The sequence below is a fragment of the Notolabrus celidotus genome, chromosome 11 (assembly GCF_009762535.1).
Source record: "Notolabrus celidotus isolate fNotCel1 chromosome 11, fNotCel1.pri, whole genome shotgun sequence".
Lineage (NCBI taxonomy): Eukaryota > Metazoa > Chordata > Actinopteri > Labriformes > Labridae > Notolabrus > Notolabrus celidotus.
In genome coordinates, this window is record NC_048282.1 from 19,815,409 (window position 1) to 19,840,906 (window position 25,498).

Below are 25,498 nucleotides of genomic sequence, written 5' to 3' on the forward strand. Positions count from 1 at the left end.
TAAATAAGAAAGAAATGTTCTGTGATATATATTCAGCAGAATTTGACTTTCCCCGCTCACATCATGGCTAAAGGCAGTGATTCGATAATGTAATACCTGCTGTTCTAATGTAGGGTATGCAGAGTGTGTGGTTAATGGGAGGCAGTGGCAGGCTGAATAAAATGAAAGTGCATTGAAAAAAAAACGTTGAAAGGTGAGGTCACGGCTTCAATAAATGCTATGGAATGAAACCATGTGATTGTCGTGTTTTGCCTCCAGGTGTGTGTTTTACATGCTGAAGTATGATAGCAGGTTTTTGTGTGCAAGTTAGTTGGTCTGTATTATGTATACAATGGACATGCAGTGAATATAGTCAAGATATTTTTAAGCCAACATTTGTCATTTATTCCCTTGTTTGCCTTTGAATGGATACTAGGAGCATTTGAACTGATCGGTCGATTTAGATTTTTATATGATTATGGAAAAACATATGAATAAAAGTCAGTATGGAATGGGAATTCTAGGATGTTACATCTGGGCATAAGAAATAGCAACAGCACATATTCTAATATAAGAATACAAAAGTACAAGACAAAATATAATCAATCAAACAATCTTTATTCATATAGCTCCAAATCACAGCAAATGTTATCTCAAAATGCTTCAAGCTCTGTTGTCAAAACGAGCCTCTTTCAGCTAAGACTATTAACAAAAGTAAAGACTTATCTTACAAGAAACGATTTCGAGAGAGTTATTCACACCTTTGTTACATCACGCTTAGACTATTGTAACTCTATGTTTGCTGGTCTCGACCAGTCAGCATTGCGCCGTCTACAGGTAGTCCAAAATGCAGCCGCCTGCCTGCTGACTGGAAAGAAACAGCGTAATCACATCAGTCCTGTCCTTGCATCTTTGCACTGGTTGCCTGTTAACTTTAGGATCCAGTTCAAGGTTTTATTAATTGTTTTTAAGTGTTTAAATGGTCTGGCACCGTTTTATTTATCGGATCTTGTACAGCCTCACAGTACTTCCAGAGCACTTAGGTCATCATACCAGCTGCTCCTGGCAGTACCTCAGTCCAGACTCTCTACTCGTGGGGACAGAGCCTTCTCAGTGGTGGCCCCAAAGCTGTGGAACAGCCTACCTTTCCAGGTTAGAGCTGCACAGTCTGTTGAGCACTTTAAAACACTATTGAAAACCCATCTTTTCTCCTTGGAGCTCAGTCCCAGCTAAGCAAGAATCCTTGGCTTTTTAATTTTTTTACTCCTTTAATTTCCTAAATTGAGCTCTTACTATTCTTTTATTTTTTTTATTTATTATTATATTTGTGTATGATTATATTGTGTTTTAATAACTGTACAGCACTTTGGTCAACTGATGTTGTTTTTAAATGTGCTTTATAAATAAAGCTTGACTTGACTTGACTTTACAAACAGAGCAGGTCTAGACCATGCTCTATGTTATATTATTAACAAAGACCCAACATCAAAACAGGCTAAGATCCTGTGCCGTCTTACAGACAGGACTCTTCTCATTTATTATTGTGAATTTCCCCATTGTGGGATGAATAAAGGAGTATCTTATCTTATCTTATCTTATCTTATCTTATCTTATCTAATTTTAATCCACCATGAGCAGAGCAGTTTCCAGCATTTACCAAGTTACACAAGCAATGAAAAACTTCCTTTTAAAGCTGGGGTTGGTAGTCTCGGAAAACCAGCATGAATTTGAATGTAGCTTTTCCTCATGACTCCGTCTAACCCCTCCCCTCCTCCCTCGGAGCTCCTCCAAAACGACGCCCCCCCGCTCACATGCACGAGCGCCGCTGATTCTCGACCATATGATCGTGACTGATTCAAAACCGGTCCTCACCAAAACATTATCATAGTGAAAGTTAAAAACACAAACAAACATGGCTGCTGTTAGTACTCACAACTATCATGCTAGCATTATCCAGTTGTCCCGGTGACATGATATCAGGAGAAAAGTTATAATACATATAATACTGTAACAGCTCTACTGTTTGTTAAACGTGTTCAGTGTAGATGTTCTTAATTCCTACAGTGTTGACGGTCAGTGAAGGCATCAGGAGAGGTGTAGAGTGTGCGAGTGGGAGAGAGGAGAGGAGAAGTTTTTCATTCATTCAAACATTGATTGTTGTTTTGTTGGTTGGCGTGATCACGGCAGACAGTGACCGGTTATTAAAGCTCAACGTGTTCACGAATCGGCTCGTCATCCCTACAGCGTCCGGACGGATGCTACAATAAATATACATTTCTGTAGGACTTATTGAACGTCATTAATTATTCTGCTTGTTGGTGAGAGCTTTTTAGACTCTGATCCGGACTACAGTCCTGAGCAAAGCACCTCATCAGGTCAGAGGGGACAGGCCCGAGGACGAGCGAGAGGGGCAGTAAATAGAGTCAGGGGAAGTAGAGGCAGGAGACGGGGACTCGGAGGAGTGCACGCCGGGGAAATGTACGCGCAGGAGGCGGGCAGAACGGCTGGACGGGATTTGATTGGTTTAATATTTGGGGAGCCAAAAAACGGTGATTGGTTAGTGTTTTCCCAGGTTTACTCCGGCTGTAGATAGCAGCTTTTTTCACTCTTTTTTAAGAACACATTATGTATTGATTGCCATCAGGACATAAAGATCAGTATGACAAAAAGTGTATCTAAATCTGATTACCAACCCCAGCTTTAACAGGCAGAAACCTTGAGCAGAACCAGACTCATGTTAGACAGCTGTCTGCCTTGATCTAGTTTGGGTTGGAGAGAGGGGTAGAGTGAGATGAAGAGAGAAATGATGGTGGTGAGATGGATAGTAGTAGTTGTAGCAACTGGAGTCTGGCATGTCCACAGCAGCAGGCCATCTACAGCAGACTATAATGGGACAGGTGGGGTTTAAGTAAGCGACAGACAGAGTAAGGAGAGCGAGGGAATGATAGGATCCCAGTGAGTCAGTTCCTCGGCAGTGTATCAGCATAACTAAGAGCTGGTCTAAACCTGAGCCAGCCCTGACTACAATGTTGATAGGTAGAATAGGTAGAATTTACTTTCCTTCATTAATAGCGCATTTTGTCAAAATTCTGTTTTGTACCACTGATGCCTTCAGCACCTGTCCTCCACTAGTCCTCCACACAAAAACAGTGTATTTGATATAACAAAGTTCTCCTGTGACTTTAAAAACGTTTTAATTATAAAACAATCTGATGTGGTTTTCTATAGAAGTAATTCCACTGATTAAGGCTCTGTTACTTTGTTACTGAAAGTTTCTAACTAAGGGATGTTGGGTGATGATAAATGACCGGTGGAGAGGGGATTTAAACGTGTATAGCAGAAGGAAATGTCAGAGAAAGAAGAGAGTTGAAAAAAGGGTAAAGAAGGAGACAGCGCTGTGAAGAATAGAAAAGGCTTGTTGAGTCAATAACCAGTCTCCCCCAAGGCTAAAGTACTTCTCTAAGCCTCTCACCCTGGTGTGGCCTCTCCTCTGCTTTCTTTGTTTATCTTTCTTTGCCTCTTTTTCCTTCTTTCATAAAAGCAGTGAAAGTGAGAAAATGATACTGCTGTGAAAAGTACTGACCGAAGGGACACATAAAGTGCAGGGAAACGGCAGTTTGTTTTTAAAGCTTCAAAACTGATACTTAGACCATACCTTCTCATCTGTTATTATTTATTTCATTTACTTTATTGTTCATTGTTCAATTTATCACTATGTTTCCCTGCTTTCAAATGAATCTCGGTCAACTGAATGAACCAATAGATGAATGCAAATTCCTAGCAATTTTTCAACACTCGACTTAAGAGAGAGCTCAACTCATGATTTTTTTATGACCAATTAATCAACCATTTATTTGATGAGACAATGACAAATAAGCACAACTGTATGTCTATAATGCATAAAGAAGTAACATATGTCATAGTATTTTGTATAGCTTCACTCAAAGTGCTTATCATACAGGTTCTGTAGATAAACAGTTGGTACTGTTTAGTTTTTATGTTAACCAACCAATGTATTTATTTTAATGTAATATTATGAATGTGAGGCTTCTTGCAGCCTTATTTTACATTTACACTTTTGGGAATGCCAAGCAAAAGGTCACACATTTACTCAAGCATCCTCTCCCTTGCCATTTTTTTCTGGTTGACGGATTTTTCATTTGTGCCCAAAGACAACCCTTTAGATCTGGTCTGCTGTGTTATAAAGGCTGGCTGCAGTGGTATGTTGACAGGGACAACAACTGGCTAGCTTGGTTAGAATTTCCCCAGTACCAAAGCTCTTCCGGTGTTCTATATAAGTTTAATTGTAGACATTATTATACCACCTCCCCTTACATACATGTCACAACCTGACAGCAGAAGCAGCACAGTATGTACACTTTTGATGTGGTTGTCAGTGTGTTTGTCTGAACCTGACCTTAGAGAGCACAGTTTTGGCCTAAAGCATCGGTTACATATACCAACAGAAAGCACACAGATAATAGGACGATGATGCACTGAGACAAGTTGTCACTTCAACTGTTCTTTTATTTACTCCTGTCTCTGCCAATCACTCCGTCCCATCGTTAGGTAAATGCAAACATGAATACATTGGCAAAGTTACCATGTATGGTTGTGAGGAGATCAAATGTAGGGAGTTTAGAAGAGGTGTGCAATACTGTGTGAGGTGTTGGATTGCGCACACTCACACTCACACTCTCACACACACACACACACACACACACACACACACACACACACACACACACACACACACACACACACACACACACACACACACACACACACACACACAAGACTGAATCTTGTCAGATAGAGCAGCATGAGGGTCTCTTTTTTTCTCTATGGAATGGTTCAGTCCCCACTTTACTGTTGCGAAAAAAAGTCAGCATTCCTGGCCTAAGTGGTAAGAAAGTAAAAGATACAAACGGTACACATCTACTGCCACATCCTACATGAACCCAAACACACACACACATATACACACACACACACACATATATATATATATATATATATATACACACACAACAGATACTGGGGTGTTTTGTTCAGGAGGGGACAGAGCTCCTGCCAAACCAAGCTCGTTTCCAGGCCAGGGATCTGTTTCTATGGTCATTTGGGAGCTGTGTGAAAAATGAGTTTAGGGGGTGTCTGAGGTCAAGTGTAAAGGTGCGTGCTCTGCGTGTGATGACTTTGCTGTTGAGGTCAGACAGGTTGAAGGGAGGCTGACAGTCCAAAACAATTGGGTTGTTGCTCAGTGGTCCAAATTCCTCGCTTCAGTTGAAAGTAAATATTTTATTTTACTTAGAAATCAAGGTCCTACTATTTGTAGGAAGAGTGGAGAGGCACAGAATCCAAGATGTTTGAAGTCAGGTGAGAAGTTTCTGCAGTCTGAGATGATTTCGGGGGCCATGTCATCTATTGGTGTTGGTTCACTGTAATTTATCAAGTCTAAAGTCAACGAAGCTATCTAAAAGGAGCACTTCATGCTTCTATCTGCTAACAAGCTTTGTGACGATGCACAGTTACTTTTCCAGCAGGGTCACCTGCCCACATTGCCAAAACTCTCAGCAAATGGTTTGCTGACCATGATATAAACGTGTTGGATGGCATGCCGGAACAACTTTACTTGAGAAGAAAAGGACGAGAAAGTTTAGCTACAAAGCTTTTCCATATGGTCCATTTAATTTACTGTCAATATGAGCCGAGTTGTATGTTGAGTTTTGGATACCACTTAGTGGCATAGCACACAGTTGATACAGAGAGCCCTCCTGCCCCTTGCCAAAAGCAGGCCAGATAGATAGTTTACAATAGTTTTGGCTAGAAAAACTCTACAAGGAACAAACTTTGAACAGCTATAGCTAAATGAATGCTACAGCTTACAAGCCAACTGATATTGTAGAGGCTTGAATTAATTTGCCCTGCATCCAATGACTTTGCTCATAAATTGCCTTCTTGAGCCAAAAAATATAACGCTAGACAATACTAAGAATTGGTTTACTTGTTAATATGGACTAAAAACTGTATTGAAATAACAAAATAATACATTTTCTTTTCTTTTTTTCTTTTTTTTCCCCAATCATATTTTTGTTTTTTGTTTTTTTCAAATTAGAACAAACAAACAAACAAACAAGAATATGAAAAGGGCAGCTCAGACATTTTACAAAAGGACACACTACTAGGAAATAAAAGATACACAAAACAGGTTATACATCTTACATATGTTACAGGCGGACAGAGAAGATGAAAACATAAGTTAGTCGGTCATAGGACAGTCCAATTACGGCTTTATTCAGGGTAAGGTGCTGTCATTGATCCTATGTGTCCTGGTTGACAGTGTCACTTTTGTTAAGGAATCCCACAGTTAATGTGTTAGCTAGGTTGGGATCAATATACTGTAAATACAGATCCCAAACCTTGTAAGAGGTATTAGTTGTTGAGTGCAGCATACATGTAAGAAACTCCATGGGCATACACTGCATGATAATTTTGTGCCAGTTTTTCTTCGTTGGAGGCTTCTCCTTAATCCAAGATAACAGAATGTTTTTCCTTGCAGCATATGTTCAAAGGTTAAAAAGTCGTTGGTGATGTCTATTGACAATCTTCCTGTCAGGAAGGCCAAGAGTAAGGCAAACAGGGACAATACATTTTCAAACATGCAAAAAAAAGCAATCAATTGTGACTAACTTGAAATTCGGCAATACATCGGGATTACCAAAGTAATCGTTTGACAGCCCTTGTGATTAAATAACTTAAGTTGTGAAAGTTAGTACGCGTAAAGATCTTATATAAACAGCATAGTGTCCTTTACAAACCAATATGTTTGAAACGTTCTTTTTGTGCGCTTTCACTTACATCTCAGGCTGTAGTTTAAAGACAAGTTATTACAGTAATCCAAGATTCTTGACAGGCTGTGATGAAATTCTACTCACTTCTCCCTTTGCCAGCAGTCTCTGTGAAAAGCTGATTGTCAGCCAATGAGAAATTCTGACTTTAAGTGTGTCTTTTATTCCCACATTTCAAGCCATACATCTCCTCTGTAGTCTGTCACATTTTTCCACCTTCACATTCTGGGGATTCAATTTTTATTCATATTATGTGAATGATTTCAGCTTATAAACTTCAACTTGATGACCATTATTTATAACAGGGTTCGCCACAGATCTTATTTAAACTTGTGATTTGAGTTTGTAAGTTATGATACAGATTTTATTCTTCCATAATGCGTGAGGGAATTATTTTGACTCCTGGATATTAACCCCAAATGCCACATAGGAACCTTTTTATTTGAATGATTGGCCAGCTATCTAAGGTATCCAGGCTACAACATTTTTTTTAGACAGCTGTCAATTGTTGGACACAATTGGGGTCAAGATACCAGATCTGAGACCTGCTGTTTTCTTGTACTGGTTCACATCTTAACTAACAGATGCTGCAGGTGCACTTTCTAACCAGTATAGCTGTGTCGCAACATCTCAGATCCCCACTCCTCAGATCCCACAGGACACAGAAGAGGCGGGTATCTCGCCGCTGGGAAGTTTCTTGACTGCTCTAGCACCTTAATCACGAACATTACATCCCTTAAAATAAAAAAAAACCAAACGTTTTTCTGTTTGGATGAAATAACACTGTTGGCCATGATTTAACCGTATGAATTGACAGGACTGGGTTGACATGTCTCTTGTCACATTAATTAGAAGAACAATAAAAATCACAGCTCATAGATATCTTTATATAAAAAACCTGTGTTTTCCATGTAAAGGGATATGTTGCAGATTCTGTTCAATTAGCCACTAATAAACTAAAGCGCTCCTTTAATACACCCTGAATGCTCTCATTAACCTTAAATTGGTAGTTAATGCTAATTAAATAAAGTTCATGATGTTATAAAGGCCCAGAGAGTGTAGTTTACATTCATTTACATCTCTTTGAAATGGATGAGGGGAACAGAGTCTAAGCACCTTGGCATCTGGCTTGATTAAAGATCTGCTTTTAAATGAAAACCTCAACTTTGCCCCCTTTGAAATGTTAAAACAGGTTTGGATGTTATTTTTAGACATGCATAACTCAGGGTGGAGAGAAAACGCTCACTGTCACTGCTGCCTCTTCTTTTCTGTGCTACTGAAGGTGACTTGCACAAATGAACTGCTCACAACAGAATAGAAGGACAAAGTAATAGATCAGAGGTTTTGAATAGCTTTAAAAATCATATTAGGACGTAAGCAGCCATTAGTGTGTTTACTTACACACCTTTTTATCGTCTGAATATAGCTGCTGGTGATAAAGATCAATTTCAGCATGTGGCACACAATAATATATTACTCAGAGAGATATCTGCAGACTGTCAGGATTGAGACACCAGAGCAATGAACAATCACTGTCTTCTTTGTCTCTCGTACAGAACAGTAGTCAACACAAACAACTTTAATGTTGATCAGTTTTTATGTAAAGAGTTAAATAATTTGGGGTTTGTATTTATCTGCAGGCTTATGTCCTATATTATTGAATCTGCCCTCCAAATAAACCCTTGTCCTTACTAAACCTCCAGAGATTGTTTAAAGCTGAAGGTACCTTACCTAACCTCTGTTTTTCAGTCTGTTCCTTGTGTGTGCTCTTTGAACAGTGGTCCCCGTCAGGGTCAGTTTTGTAGTTGGTATTTTCTTTCTTTTTTTTTTACCTTTATGTTTTAATCTCATGCTTGTATAGCAACCCATGGGAGTTCAAATTCACCTTTTGAACACTGTAATGCTTGCATCATATAGCTGTTAATTACATTTTTGTACCAGCCCCTCACGACATGACATCTCCCCAAAAGTGAAGCCAAAAGATATACCTGCGGACTTAATGTTAACAGATGCCTGGGACAAAACTCAAAATCGAAATACACATCACACAAAATCTTTGCAAACATGATTTCTGTCCCTCTAGTTAGGTCAGATCATGCTGATTTGTGGCCAAGGGTTTATTTTTCCAAAATTTTGTTTCAATTATGGCCCTTTTCCACTACACAGTTCCAGCCCTACTCAATTCGACTCGACTCGACTCTAATTGGTTTGGGTACCTTTTCCACCAGCCCGAGTAGATTTAGGTAATATTGTTAGCATCTCCTGCCGTCAATGTATGAATGAGACATGGATGGGCGATTGTGACGAGAGGTGGATGGAAAGACTAAAAAAGCTCACTAATTTTTTACCAGTTGACGCTTGAAAAAAGGGGCGTAACACCATGATTGACACCTATGTTGACAAATACTGCTCCTGTGGCACTGTGTGTTGGATTAGCAGTGCAGATGTGAACAACAAGAGGAGACATTCTTCAAAAACATCAGCAGGATGATATGTCACAGCCAGTACACTTTTGTACAATGGGAGGAGGTAGAGATGTGTTCCTCATCTTTATATTCAGGCAGTGGTCCCTATCAAATCTTAAATGATACAATTAATAAAAATGGGCTTTCCTTTGAATAAGGTATGAAAAAGGTAAAAGATTTCATCTCACAGTAAATCAGTGAGGTGTATTTACATGCAATACCCCTGTGTGATAATATTATTTGCAAGTGCAGTGATGAATGAAAAACGGCTCCAATTTTCTTTGTAGACTATCTGCAAAACATTTCTCTTTGAAAACAGGACTCTTGTGGGTGTTCAAGACAATCAGCAAGCCTTTGATAAATTCTCTGAACAGACAAAAAAAGAGAAGAAAACAATAAAAAAAGAGAATACTGTCAAGTGATCGTGAAAATGTCTCTATTATGCAATAAACCACCATTGTACTGTTACTTTGAAAAAGTCGGCTATTCTCTTTCAGAGCGAGCTAGTGTTCTCTGTGCCCCCAGGAGAAAATTATACAACTCCTTTGTTCTGACTTGATTAAATACATTTCTTCCAGCAGCACCCTGTTCTTGCTTCTTTGCACTATGTTTAATGTCTTCAACACAGACTTTCAAACACACACCATCCCAAACACACACGCACATACACACACATACACAGAGCACTGCCAGAAGAGCTGAACAGTTAAAGTAAAACTCAAGGCTTAACCACCGATCCAGCTTGCTGAACTTTCTGCTCTATCGACACTTCTGCTGAGATTAAATAAAGCCGGGCTCCTTCCTCTCCATCTTACTCCATCAGTACTTTCTCCCCTCCTCTCTCTTTTTTTCTCCATTCCCTCGTTTCTTCCCTCATACCTATTTTCCATACTGCTGCTTGCGTGCCCCTTCATATGCATTCAGTATTAACATCAAACTGTGATTCTGTTTGTGTGTGTGTATGGGTATGCATGAGGTTGCACGTGTGTACCCACTCGTGTGGGAATGCCTGCCGAGATTACCATTTATCTCACTGCTGATCACATCCGTGTCGACGAATTCAGCAGAGGCATAAGAGAAGTGGTTCAAAATTATGCCAGCCGTGATTACATGAGCTTGCTCACTTCTCACTTTATTGCTTTTTCTTTCCTCCATCACAGACCTCACCTCAGTCTAAGCAGTTCTGGGGTTTCTCCTGATATAATTGGTCGAAATACAGATGATTGCTGTCTAGCTGGCCAGTGTACTTTGTTAGATTAGACACATTTTTTTGCTTGAAATACTGGTGGACTGTCGCAACAAGCTATTTCTTAGATTATATGATCTGCTTGCTGCAGGTAAACGAAGCATAACAGTTATGCAGCAGAGCTATAAATACATCTTAGAAAATCATAATTTATTGCAATGAATTAAAATGAGTATGTCTTATTAAGACAAGTGATGCTATATTTTCTCAGTATGCGTATATTTTACCTGTTGAGTGGAGGCCTGGGTCAAATGGCCTTGCTTTTACCAGTGTTAATTTTGGCAGCTATTTTAGATTTAGTCTTAGTCTTAGTCTTTAGACGAAAATGCCTATTAGTTTTAGTCTAGTTTTAGTCGACGAAAACTCAAAACATTTTAGTCTTTGATTTTTGCCAAAACATCTTCACTCTTTAAATAATTCATGTAGTCGATCAGATATTGGTAACAGGGTTATACCAAGTGTTAACATCGTCAACATTACACTCCTCTAACACTTTTGCTTGTGTAATAGCTTAAGTTAAATAATGCAGCCTTGCCCTGCTAAAATGTCAAAAGAAAACATTCTTGATATAATCACTGTGAATGTATTTTGATTCTCTTGACTCACATGAAAGGGCTGTATTGTACATTTACAACAGTCCTTGAATGCACCTGCAGTGACAGGCACACTTGACAGACAATCATTCACGGCACTCTGAAATGAATCTGCATCTTTGATGACTAGAAGTTGATCAAAACTTACTAAATGTGTCTGATGTCACCAAACTGGATTAAATCAAGCTGTAGATGCGGTGCTTTTTAAGGTAATGGAGGCAGAAGCTGCAAACATCAAATATTAAACAGACGTCCCCCGGTTGTGTCTTTGTCATTAACGAACACCGGGGGTAAAAATCCTCAATGAAGATAAGATAGATGCATGGAGGCAGGGAGAGCTGGTTCATAATGCACACCTGCTGCAGGTAGAGACCAAGCTAACACCAATCCTTCAGATAATAACTCAGCCTGTCACATGAATGCATCACTTTTAAGATTAGATGCACAGCGGGGGAAACATGGATTCTTAATGTCGGACTGTCCGCCACTAAAGTTTTCGTCTCGTCATCGTCTCGTCAACAAAATCAAAACATATTTTCGTCAGAGTTTTTATTATCAGTGATGTACTTTAGCTTGTCATAGTCTCGTTTTCGTCATGAAAAAATGAGTCGTTGACGAACATTTATCGTCATAATTTACTTAATTTAAATTCAGTCAGATTAAAGCTGGAGTACATGATTTTTTGTAGAATCATTATTGGTTATAATGGTTAACAATCCTTTAAATTCCGATTCCAAGTAGTGCCAACAATGCTCTAAGAATAAAGTGAAAAAACTCAGATGTCTCCAGCAGCTGCAGGGCGGACCGAGTGAAATGATTGGAAGACATACCTGCCAATCAAACCAACTACCTGCGTGTATTCTATTCTTGTAACCAGAAACTATCAGCTGAACAAATTGGAATCAACACTTGACAGTCAGACAACAATGGTAGAGACAGAGCAGGCAAACCTTTCAGCTTCACTTCCACCAAAAACTTCTGCTAAACAAAGAAGGAAAAGGAAGACGATAGTTGAAGAGGCAATGACTTACAAGAGATTGGATAAAGCAAGAGGGCAAACAAGGGAGAACATTGGTTCTGCCTTTCAGTGATGTTGACAGCTGAGGGAGGCAAAGTGCCAGAAAGCGAGCCATGGTTGTTTTCTTTCAGACAGGAATTTATTCTTCTATATTTTTTTTATTTTTTTTTGTATTAATTTGTTTAAATGTAAAAAAAAAATTGAAAGTGAACATGCTTGAAAACTATGACAACTTCCAAAAGCCATATTTGTAGATTAAGTTCAATATGCTAACAGAAGACGTTTTCTCAACTAAGAAAGAGACACGAGTTCTTTGGATACAATTAGTATGAATGATGCAATGCAGCCTTCTATCCACCGCTAACTCCCGTCAGCTTGATCTCAAGCAATTTTTTGTCAATGTGCGTTCATGTCAAGCGGCAACCTCCGGCCTCAAACTATGAAGCCCATGCGGAAGTGTTATAACCTGCAGTTCATCGAGAATCCGCTTAAGGTTGGCTGCAGAAAACCGGAAACCACATAGACATGAATGAGAAAAAGCTGATCCTTGCAGCATTAATAAACATGTTTATTGCCTGGTTCAAAAAACGGCTTGGTTCTACGTAGGTAATTTCTCTATCGGCACACACTGTACGGGGGATGAATTTTTTTCTGACGCGATGGTTCAGAAGATATTAAGATTATGAGTTTTTGCCCAAATAAGGACACGACTGACTTGATTCTCGTACGGGAACACATAGCTTGGCTCGGAGGCTCAAACTCCGCCACTTTACGTCACACTATGCCTAGTTGAGTTCTGCATTTCATATATATGGCTGCCGCCGTCCATTGGCTTCAAAACAGCGCTCAGGAACAGATGGGTGATGTCACGGATACTACGTCCATATTTTATACAGTCTATGGTTCATGTGTTTTGGAAGTATGGCTTTGGAACGAGGCCAGAGAGGAAGGGGTGAACCTTTTTCGGCTCACCTGTGCTGTGTTCTCCAAATATCCGATTCCAGTTTTAAGCTCAAGCTATAGCTAGCTACTGACCTCAAAAATAAAAAAACTGCATTTGGATTTTTGGTGGCATGTGAAACATTAAAAACATTGCAAGCCTTGTTTAGAGGATTATTGACTCTCCTTTAAAATAAATCATACATACAAAAACAACTACAAACAACTCAGAGTACCTGCTGCAGCGATATAGTCTTTTTTTTCGTTTTTTAACATCTCCTGTGCTTTAATCAAACCGCTAAAAATAAATAAATAAATCATTTTAAAAAGTCAAATTAAAAATGTGATGCAAATTGAACTTTCTCCTCCGCACTACTCCTCCCCAACAAGAGGTGCTGACTGAACATGTGAATATTTATTAAGCCTTAAATTAAATTAGCTTTATAAGACACACTTGGTTACCCTGTTGCTCTGGGTGCCTGGTATTAAAGATGATTTCCAGATATTACACAAAGAGAAAAACAGAAATTGTGGCTTTATCACTGCTGACACACCATTCATCTCCCCTCATGCCTTAGTGCAGTGAGTTACTTCAAACTGCCTCGGACCCAAAAGAAAAGAAACCATCCGTTAGATCATTCCATCATTTCTATCAAAGAGAAAGAACATTTGGATTTTGTACAGTAAAAGTTCAGTCCTTTGGCTAAAGTTGTTAGCATATTGCCAATTGACACAGCATAGATTCTTAAAGCCTTTTCAATCAGCTCAGGTCAGAGAGCTGCCACCTCTACATCTCCATTCATTCCTCTCCTCTTTTCCTAGCGCACTCCTCCTCCTCTGTAATAAAGACCTCTGTCTGAGCCAGTTTAAGGGAGGGTGAAAGTCTGTGGGCTCAGGGTAAGCACAGGGAGGATTTCCTGCCCTCTCTCTCTGTCAAGCTGCAGGGTTATGTAGGGTTACAGTGGTATTAGGAAGGGGAGAGGAAGACTTAGAAATGGCGGCGCCGAATAGTTCTCATCATATAATATTAGAGGGAAGCAGAAAAGGTGGAAGAAAGGAAATTAACAGGCAAATACACATATAGGAGAAGACATCGAGTGTGGAGTGTGAGTGAAGAGTAGGTCTCCTGCTTAAGGACTTGTGGCTTAGATCACACAAGTGGAGGTTTGCAGAGGTGCTAAAAACTGCAATTCCCTGAATGTCCACTTGATGCGGACTCCAGGAGCCACATAGAATAGAATAGAATAGAATAGAATAGAATAGAATAGAATAGAATAGAATGTACTTGATTGATCCCCAAAGGGAAATTCAGGTGTCTGGCAGATAAAATTATAAAAATCACATAAAACAAGTAATTCAGGTGTGTGTCAGCTCATCTCCCATTGGCTAGGGAGTTATGAAGCCTAATGGCTGCAGGGATGAATGATTTTCTGTATCTCTTAGTCCTGCAGCGCAGAGAGATGAGCCGTCCACTGCCGCTGTTTCTCTGGTCCACAAAGAAGTTGTGAAGTGGATGATCTGTGTAATTTAGAATGACCTCTAGCTTCTTCTGTGCGCATCTCTCCCCCACAGCCCCCAGTGAGTCCAACCTGGTTCCAATCACAGTGCCAGCTCTTTTCACTAGTTTGTCCAGTGGCCTCGCATCCTTGTGTTTTATACTGCTTCCCCAGCAGACTGCAGCATAGAATAACACATACACGCCCATTCACAAAAGCCCAACTTTACAGCTACAATAAACATCTTTAGAGTCTGGTACAAAGACAAGACTGATTAGCAAGTACACTGTCACTGTTAGGGAGGAGGCTAAAGGCCCACCCACTCTTCACCTTTTCGCCTCTTGCTCGGTCGACTACAAGTTAGGTTGGGTCAGCAATTCCAATGGCGTCCGTCATCGATGGGTTTCAAAATTCTGAGTCAGAATTGAAACCAATGAGGGACATCACCAAGGCTACAATGTTTTGTACAGTCTATGTTGTAAACACAGCAGTGTGTCCTGCCCATAGAATGTATAAAATATGGATGTAGTATCCGTGACGTCATCCATCTCGGCGGCAGCAGCCATATTGGAAATGCAGAACTCAACCAGGCATAGTGTGACGTAAAGTAACGGGGTTTGAGCCTCCTAGCCAAGCTATGTGTTCCCGTCCGAGAGTCAAGTCAGTCATGTCCTTATTTGGGCAAAAACTCGTAATCTTATTATCTTCTGAATTGTCGCGTTAGAAAAAAAATCATCCCCCGTACAGTGTGTGCAGATAGAGAAATTACCTACGTAGAGCCAAGCTGTTTTTTGAACCAGGCTGTAAACATGTTTATTGATGCTGCAAAGATCGCCTTTTTTGAATTGGTGTCTATGTGGTTTCCGGTGTTTCTGCAGCCAGCCTCAAGCGGATTCTCGATGAACTGCAGTTTATAACACTTCCGCATGGGCTTCATAGTTTGAGACCGGAGGTTGCCGCTTGGTCCTGCCCCGCCTCCTACTGTTTCTCTTTGGGTAGTGTCTGATCTTTAGACAATATTCATCACTAGCACATTTTATTAAGATGTCCAAATAACACCACTCTTGTTTGAAATGTTTCACTTGATATTACATTATCACAACAGGGGGATCTGCTGATGAGACGAGGCTCATTAACGATGGAGCATTTTATAACGATCCAAATCTACAAGTGCAGATTGAAATAGATGGCAACCAGCTGGACATAACTTTTAAATAGCATTATTAGAAAGTTCATATTTAACATGACACATCGCACCTGAACCATAGCATTAACACAAGGACTACTTTCTCTCTGTCCCTCTGATTATCTGCAGAGCATGTATCAGGTGCTGCAGGCTGTCAGACATGAGGGCAGAGTGATGAGAGATCATCTAAATCATTGATTTTAGATGGCAATCTTATACTGAAAAAAAGAGAATGTTAAAACAGTTGGCATTACATTTGGGAGTTGAAAATATACATGGGCAGCCTGCGAGGTATGGTCTATGGAATCACTATAATTGAAAAATTTCAATTTCATACATATCAGGGAAAATTGCAAATCTCTGTTCATATTTATTAGGTGAAATGTATTGTTCTTGATTAGTTTAAACAACAAACAGGCCATTTCCATGTACCTTACACAGTGTATCACATGCCTTTGTTGTTAAACCATTACTGATAGCAGAATGTCGTAATAGGTTAATATCGTGACTTAGTGCGTGATTCCTAGCTCTACTTTTTATGCATTCTCTCATTGTGCTGACCTCCAGCATGTGAAAAAAGCATGAAATTAAACAATCCCCCCGTGACGCACACCCCTGGAGGGGCCCCTGCATCTGACTTTGGAAACCTCTGCTCGAGTGAACAGTGTGCTTTCACTCCGGCCGGGATAGCTTTGCGTCTTCAAGCAGGGCCATTGCGAAAGGAGAGCAAAGCAGAGAGCAGAGCCTTTCCAGCCTCCCCGACAGGCTGGGCAGCCATGTGGAAAAAGAGCTGTGTTTGCTACAGACTTCCACTGCTTCACTACAAGGCTGCATAGTAATCTGTGCACTTGGCCTTGCTGTGACCTACAGTGATGTCCTGTTTCTCTGCGAGGCTCTTTAACCATTTCATTTCTCATATCTATTGCTTCTTCTCCTTCTTATAGAAATACACAGACGGAGAGGAAAAAATCCTTCACAAATTAAGAGCCCAGAATGACACTGCTCCATTTCCACAGCTGGAGAAAATATTCCTATGCAGCTAAAATACTACATCTTGGTGTACTTCTCTCTTCACATGTTTAAACAAGTGTCCTGGTGTTCTTTCTGTCAAGCAGTTCCTAATCACGGCTAATGTTTAGTACCACCTGCACCTGCTGAAATCACCTCAATTTAATAGCCCAAGTTAACATTTTCTACAAATGCTATCACCTCCCTGTGCCCCAGTGGCCTATAATGCAGTACAGTAATGACGCAGGAAGAAGAGGACTGTATTTCCACTGTGGGTTAGTTGAGCATGGTGAGCTAAAGAGATGAGCACAGGCTAACAGCTCTCCTGCTGCACAGGCAAACTCTTCCTCAGTTCACCTTCTGTTTAGATCAGGTCCCCTGTTCCCCATTAAGCCTGTTTACTCACTGCAGTCAGGAATATGTGTGTGTTAGTGTGTGTGTGTTTGACCCTGTGTCTGTAACTGCTGATGTGTTTGGGACTTGTGCAAGCCCGTTAAATGACATAGCAGATTACACTGTTAGCAGACTAGTCAGTTGCTCCAAGATGATTTAACATTGTTATTATTCCTACAACACTGCATTTAATTTCATCTTATGCAAAATGTATGTTGCAGCTAATGTTTTGGCTTTTTTGGTTGCTCTGATTTTATTTTGGACTGCAGCATTGCAGTTGAGTGAAAATATGGCAGATCAGATGCTGAAATTATGACCAGTACATTTTGATCACAAATTGTTTTGTTGTAAAGCTTGTTTCAGTAGAGTGGAAAATATGAACATCTTACAACTCAGTTTTAATTTGAGTCTCAGAGTGATGATTTAAGAATCCATTAAGCTTGTTTTTTGGTGAATAAAATAACTATATTTGACTCCAGGCTTGCTAGTTACTAAAGATAAGATAAGATAAGATAAGATAAGATAAGATACTCCTTTATTTGTCCCACAAGGGGGAAATTCATGGAGTTACAGCAACAAACAAGAAGGTGTACAGTACAAGAATATATATATAGAAGAAAAAAAAGTCCATCAGAGATGACAGCTAGGCCATAATTCTCCTGTCAGCCACCACCTCCACAGGGTCCAGGACTGAGCTGGCCTTCTTCACCAGTTTATTCAGTCTTGCTCTCCTGTATCCTGTCCGCCCTCAGCAGGTGAAATCCTTCCAATGTGGCATTCGTGTCCGATGTTAGCTCTGTTAGCATGATGCTACTATGCTAGTATTCCCTCTGGTGTTGGGTTAGCTCGTCCACCTTATCGTAGATAGATGTTACATTCCCCATAATGGTGGGTGGAGGGACAGGTTGATGTCGTCTTTTCTTAGCTTGCACCTCAGTACCAGCACGTCATCCTTGCCTCCTTCTCCTCAGCTCGCAGGGAACATCGGGCCTAGCATCGTTTAGCATCGACATACTACGGGATGTTAATGGCTGATCTCGTATGTAAACAATGCAACCATGGTTACACAGGATCTCTGGACACACACAGGAACAAAAATAGTAAAAACACCACTGTAAACGTAGCCAGTTTGGTGTCTATGGCCAACAAATGAGTCATTAAAAGTCATGACAGGCTCCAAATACAAAGATAAATAAACAGATATGAAAAAAAAAGTTGAAAAAATAACAACGGAGAGAGAGCTGCTGCAACAAGCAGCCACTTGAGCGGCTCTAAGGAACTAAAGTTCACTGTCATGCAGTACAACCTCTACAGCAGCTGTAAAACCATTTCACTTTCTTAATCCACCACTCTTTATGACAGCAGAGCTTTCTCAAATCAAACTATGAGCATGGACAAATTGTTTTCTTTACCGATCCAGAGTTGGCTATAAGTTTTGTAAATGCAATGACTTGATGTGTAGACTCCGTATGAAGTATTGACAAAATACTTCCCTTGATAGCATCTTTCAACTTCCAATCATTAAGTGATTACATCCAAAAAGTACCAAAAACAAAGGTGGATTTTTGGAATCTGTTCATCTGTTTGGGATCATGGAAAATGAGAACTGCTGCTCTTACATTTAGCGTACTTTTCTCCAACCCTGAGGTTTTTATTTTTTTGCCAGCTTGGGTTGGTGCCACTAAAACTGTACGTGCCCAGGCAGACAAAGTTAGCCTATCAATAATTTCCCCCCTCCTCTGCTGCAATATTTTGCAAAAGAGTAAGGATCAGATTTGAGCTATAGAGCCAAACCTGTGGGGAAATACAACTATTGCAAGAGATTGGCTTTGGACCAGACTAGTATGAAAACTTCAAATCAATCTAGTGCATTAGACAGATGCTGCTTCTGGCTCAGTCAAATGTTTTCTTACTGGCCAAAAACACTCATTTGCCTCACTTTTCAAAACACATAAATTAATGAAGATCCTGCAATCCTAGCATAATTCAAAACGAGCAGTCAGCGGATTCTGACAGTGGGACTTGAAATCAGACACCAGTGTGGTATATTTTTGGGACTGTTGGGTAGTCATTGTCACAGCACATCATTTGGCTGGATTCACTTTGCTTTTCTAAAACATCTTTCTCTCACTCTGAGTATTTCAGGACAGAACACACTGACATTTAAAGTTACATGAGTCTGTTGGTTACTGCCAAGAGGACTGTTCATAGTAAATACTGGTGTGTGCTGTACAGTTTTTAAAGCATTATGAGATCTGGCCACTGCTGCAAAACTTATTTCATATTCTATTGTTTTTTAATTTAAGTGATTGAGGTGAAGGTCCTGTGTGGGTTGTACAAGGATAAAAATACTGTCGAGCTGTACATATTGAAATGTACAGCTCACTTAGCTTTACTAAACTTGGTTTAAGTTTAATTAAGCTCAGTGAGTTTAACCTTTACTTATCAAAACATAGGGGCTCATTATCAAGAAACAACATGTATGAAAATGGAAAGCGGTAGAAGGTCCATAATTTCCGGAATGGATCTCAGAGCTTGGCAAGGTGGCAGCTTTTGAGAGAATATCCTACGGCCTAATAAATGAGGTAGAAAAATATAATGATAAATGGGGAAAGTTTCTGCGGTTTCACTCACCACAGGGGAACCTTCTGGGCACTAGCTGACTTTGTTGAATGCCAGACTATACAATTTATGCATTGTACAACAAGTTGTTTGTATTTGTAAACATACAGAGACATTTTCTTTGCGGTGTGGTTGTTGGGACTCTGAGTTGAATGCAGGAGGTGTGGCGATGGCGCGGTGAAAGGAAGCAGTGTGGATACTGTTGGATGGACATTGATTAACTATCTATATGTGAAGTATGGGTAGAGGGCATCTGACAGTGGTACGATGGACATCTTTTTAACTCGCCCAAAATGTCTTGTTAATACTGGTATTTTGTTACCAGTATTTTTCTTCTCTGTTTGTTGTTTTGTCTATTTGTCTGTTTGTTTTTTATTCTTTTTCATGCCGATCAAACTCACACATTTTATTGTTGTACTCTTCGGGCTGGCACTATTTGGTGCTGTATGTTGTGGATATTTGCTGTTGAAAATCTAAAATCCAATAAAACTTAAAGCTGGGGTTGGTAGTCTTGGAAAACTAGCATGAATTTGAATGTAGCATGTCTTCAAGACTCTGATCCGGACAACAGTCCTGAGTGAAGCACCTCATCGGGTCAGAGGGGACAGGCCTGAGGTCGAGCGAGAGGGGCAGTCAGTAGAATCAGGGGAAGCAGAGGCAGGAGACGGGGAGTACACGCCGGGGAAATGTACGCGCAGGAGGCGGTCAGAACGGCAGGACAGGATTTGATTGGTTTAAAATTTTGGAACCCAAAAACGGTGATTGGTTGGTGTTTTCCCAGGTTTACTCCGGCTGTAGATAGCAGCTTTTTTTTCGCTCTTTTTTAAGAACACATTATGTATCGATTGCCGGGACATAAAGATCATTTTAACCAGTATAACAAAAAGTGTGTCTAAATCTGACTACCAACACCAGCTTTAAGTCATAAAAAAGAAACAACATGTACAGCACGCTGAGAACATGTCATAGTTCTTAGTAACGTAGTGAATTGTAGTTTGGTAGCTTGTACTGAGGGATGCCTTAATGCATTAACTCAATCTGGGTTACCATGTTTCCGTCTAATGAGGGTAATGTAGGCCAGAGTTTGAATATACAGTGGGGATAATTGAGCTAGGATTTAACCACCAAGAAAAGCACAAGTAGAGCATCTAATACAGAAACAGTCTCTTTGGTGTTTCTTATGTTATACATTAGCCTTATATTGACCCATACACAGGCCTCTGTGGGCTTTCAGATGACAAGCAATGCTACTTGTAGTGGATCTGTACTTCTGTACTACACTAATGCTATACTGATAACTTCTGTATAAATTAATCCACTGATCATCTTACAATTTGAAAGGAGCCCTTGTTGAACCTCCTACTAGTCAGGGATATATTAAAGTAAGCATGTTCACTGTATGAGATGCTTTGTTTTAAGAAGGTTTGGAGACTCTACACAGACCAAAGAGAGAAGTAAAAGCAAGTGAAGTTTTGTGATGAAATACAAGGAATCCAAGAAATTCATTTGGAAGGCTGTTGCTTGTTCCAATCAGCACTTTACATTTTTTATTTGGCTTGAGAGGCAGTTTTTCGTTTTGCATATCAAAGGCACAGAGTCTGATGTTCAGGATATTGTAAAATATTTACCTGTGATGCCTGGAAGACACCATCTCTTGATTCAGTTACAATCTATCTGCTGCTGCCGCAATGTCTCAACTTTGATCTCGTTCTCTCTGTGCCCCTCAGCTTTTTTTTTAAAGAACATTTTATCATGTACGCCATCATCTTGTGAATTATTTTACCCTGTAACGTCTTTGTTGTGCACCATTTGCAGGCGTGTGAAAATATCAGTGATTTTTAGTTAAATGAGCACCGGATGAACATTTGTCTGGGTTCAAAGGATGAGGATAGCAGCATGCAGATAGTGTGCAGGAGTAATTCACAGAGACAGTGCCTGTCTGAACTGAACAGATGTTGTGATACAAACTGAAGTATGCATAAACTACCTGAAATGTTAAACCAAAACTTATCAGTAAGGACAAAGTAATGTTTGAGAGAGTAGTACTTTGAGAGTAAAATTTGAGGGATGCAGATTGAAACCCAGCTCTGTTTAGGGACAGGTTGGGTTCTAGTTTTCAAACCCCCAAAATCAATAACATTTGAGCTTATCAATTCTGGGATCAAGTCTTGTGGGTCCATTATACCTCAAGTCTAGTCACCTCATTCGAATCAAATCACTGGCACAAGAAAACACAAACTTTTTTTGTTGAAGGTTATTTGGCAGTCAGCAGATACTAAACTACACAGTGGTAGTCAGTTGTTCGTGAGGGTGGCAAAACATGTAAGGATGTCTAAATTTGGCTACTTTTTCCAAAGCAAAATCTAAGGAAGAAGTGTATTGTAATTTATGTTGCAAAATCATTTCATAACCTTGTGAAAAAATGCCTCCAGCTGCTTCTTGGGACAGTCCTCCTCCTCTTCCACTCAAAGCAGTCGTGGTCAGCGCACCTAAACTTTGTAGAAAGTCACTTAAGTTAAAAATTGTAATCCAGTTTTGGAATTGGCAGGCTAAGGGCTAGTTAGCTAACTAAATGAGCTGACATTGGGTTACACTATGATGTGTTCAAGAACAGGTCTGTAAAATGACTATTATGCAAAGCTCTGGCCATCAAATGATAGAACAGTATTAATTAGGGGTGTCCTGATACAACCTTTTCACTTCCGATACGTTACCAATATTGCAGCCTTGAGTATTGGCCAATACCAGCACGAATCATACATACTTTTATTACTTATTTTGTAGTATGGAATGTTAGAAAAGGCTTGATGAAGTGATATTACTCAAACAGAGAACAACAGTCAGCAACAGCAGGTATGAGAAAAACTGACCCATGTATTGTTAACCAATGGGTTACATAAATTTTAACCTTAAACATAAGAATATACTACAATTGAATAAAATAAATAAAAAATAAATTAGAACACTGAAAAATAACCTCAGTTAAGAAAAATTATACTTTTAAAATGCAAAATAACAATTCAAGTTCACTTCATTTATTTTTTACTGTCAGTATATGGTGGGAACAACTGAGGGCAGAGACAAGGAACTTAGCTGCTGTTGCTGCCAGGGTTGGGAGTCGAGCTTGGTTGACTCTCCAGTAATGTAAAGGATTGTCCTTACGTTCAGTAGTGGCCTCACAGAGTTAGCTCTCCATTTCAAAGATTGCATGATAAATTTTGCACTCAGCTGCAACGTGTTTTTCGGACTATAACAAAAAATACTGCCACATGGCCGACATCACTCCTACTCCTTGCTACTTTGTTAGCACCTTAGCACATGCTGTTGTTGTGATCACGTGGGCCCTGCATGCTGGATTGGGCACTGCTGGATAGAAGTGCTGGAGCGGAGTCTGGAATGGACTGCTTGTATGGGAGTGCTTATATCAGAGATTTTAGATGCAGGCTGATTAAATCCGTTACTCGTCTTTTTTGCTGATATCGGACTGATATCCAATATCAATGTCCGATTGGGGCACCCCTTGTATCAATGCTGGACTCAGATCGTTAAGGAGGCTTAATTACATTTTATTTTCCATTAATGGTTACATTTCTGGGCATGTATTAACTTATTTCTACCCTATCACTCCATCATAGCCTGTTATTAGGTGCTCAGACGCCATATTCCTCCCCTATTCCATTCTTTAGGAAAGCAGACTCAAGGCCACAGTTACAGCCAACATACTCATTCAAAGGCTTTGTCCTAGGCCAGGTCACTAGACTGTTTCATTCATTCACAATTTCTCTTCCAACCCTTTTTACTCTATCTTACTCATTTTCCTTCCTACATCATGAAAATGTAGTGCAAAGTGCAACCTGTGTAACCTCAGAAGCATAAACAAACATTTCATTAAAAGGAAGGTTTTTAGTGGTAGAATGCATGAAGGGCAGGGTCAGACTGGTGTTTGTTAACACAGTAAGACTGATGTTAATGATGATACAAAACAGAAAAAGTGCTTCAAGATTACACTTTTATCAAAAACACAGTCTTTGTGGGAATAGGATGAAGCAACACAAGACTCTTTCTCCTTAGTTATCCACCAACTGAGTCCTAGAACACTTATATCTAACAACGTTTTTTTTGTCCTGACATGGCTATCTATCCTTGGTCTTGGCCTTCCTGCTATGATGTCCTCGTTTCGTCTCTGTTTCGTGACCAAACCCAGAAATCCCGGCTGACAGTGACGGCACACAGAAATAGAGGTGCGAGACAAAACGGAGATCACTGCGGGAGGAGTGAGAGAGGGGGTGGCATATTGATTCAAAAGTGTTAACTAATGAGGAACAAGCGTGGCTGATGAAAGATGTAAATAGCTTGTTGTTCAATTTGCCGACACACTTTTTTTTTTCTTCCCCGAGCAGGTTTATCCCCTCCTCCCACCCCAATCAACGGCCTGTGAGCGCAACAGCACACACAAACGTACACACACACAAGGGGAGCGTGTGAATAATTTAGTGCTAATGGAGAGATAAATAATCTCCTCATTTGCATGAGGGGGGAGAGGGGGTGATTGATTCATGGGAATAGTTTGCCCTCTCTATACTTTTACACCTCCCACGTTCATTTTCTCCCATCCTCTTCCTCCTTTTAGTCCTTCTCCTCATCATTCCCACATTCTGTCTATCCACAGACTGCTTTCTCCCCAGGGCATTTGTGTGTTCCATTACTGCTCACCCTGCCCATGACAGCTACTATTAACCTTGGAGGTGTACGTGTGTTTGTGTGTGTTTCTCAGTGTGTGTGTGTGTGTATGTGTGTGTTAGAGACAGTGTGTGCATTTGCATTGGTTTGCCTTCTTGTGTGTGTGTGAGAGAGAGATTGAGAGAGAGAGAGAGAGTGCAATGGATGGAAGAAGAGGAGAGTGAGACAGCTGGATTGGGGAGATGTCTTTGTGTATGTTTTTGTTACTACTTGTGTGTGTGTGTGTGTGTGTGTGTGTGAGTGTGTGTGTGTGAGTGTGTGTTTGTGTGTGTGAGTGAACAGGTGGGACATATTAAAACAGCCGCTGGCGTTTGAATTAACTGTTGCTGTGCGAATAATGAGTTGAGGTCATGGACGATGTTTGGCTCTCACATCCTCAGATCTGTGCCATACTAAATAGCTTTCAATCCTCTCACTTCCTCTTTCTCTTACTTTTTTTTCTCTCTCTTTTTTCCACAAACACACACACTCACACTCAGCCTTTCTTCCCTTCTTCTTATCAAGTTAACCCTTTTTATCTCTATGCTTTTGTTTTCAGTCTGTCTCTCCACCCTCTCCTCTTACTCTATTCCAGCGTACACTCGAGCCAACTCCCCGTAATGAAACTCTAATGGTCTGCCATTCGTTTCCGCTCTTTGCTTAGTGAGGTGATGCAGCAAGGGCTAATGGTCCTATTTGTGTGTGTGTGTATGTGTGTGTGTGTGTGTAGGGAGACAGTAGTATCATCAGCCTATAGGCCCTTTAACATTTCACATGGCACCGCAGTGACCAGGTGCCCCCTATAACTCTAACTAATGTCTCAATACCATCGTATTTACTGCTCTGAGGTAGGTGTAAGTGTTAGTGTGTGTGTGTGCGTGTGTGTGTGTTTGTGTTGGCAGGAGAAAGAGAGAGAGAGATGATCCTCGGGGAGAGCAGATAGATGGAATAATGCATGTTTTGAATACTATTACTATGCAGAATCG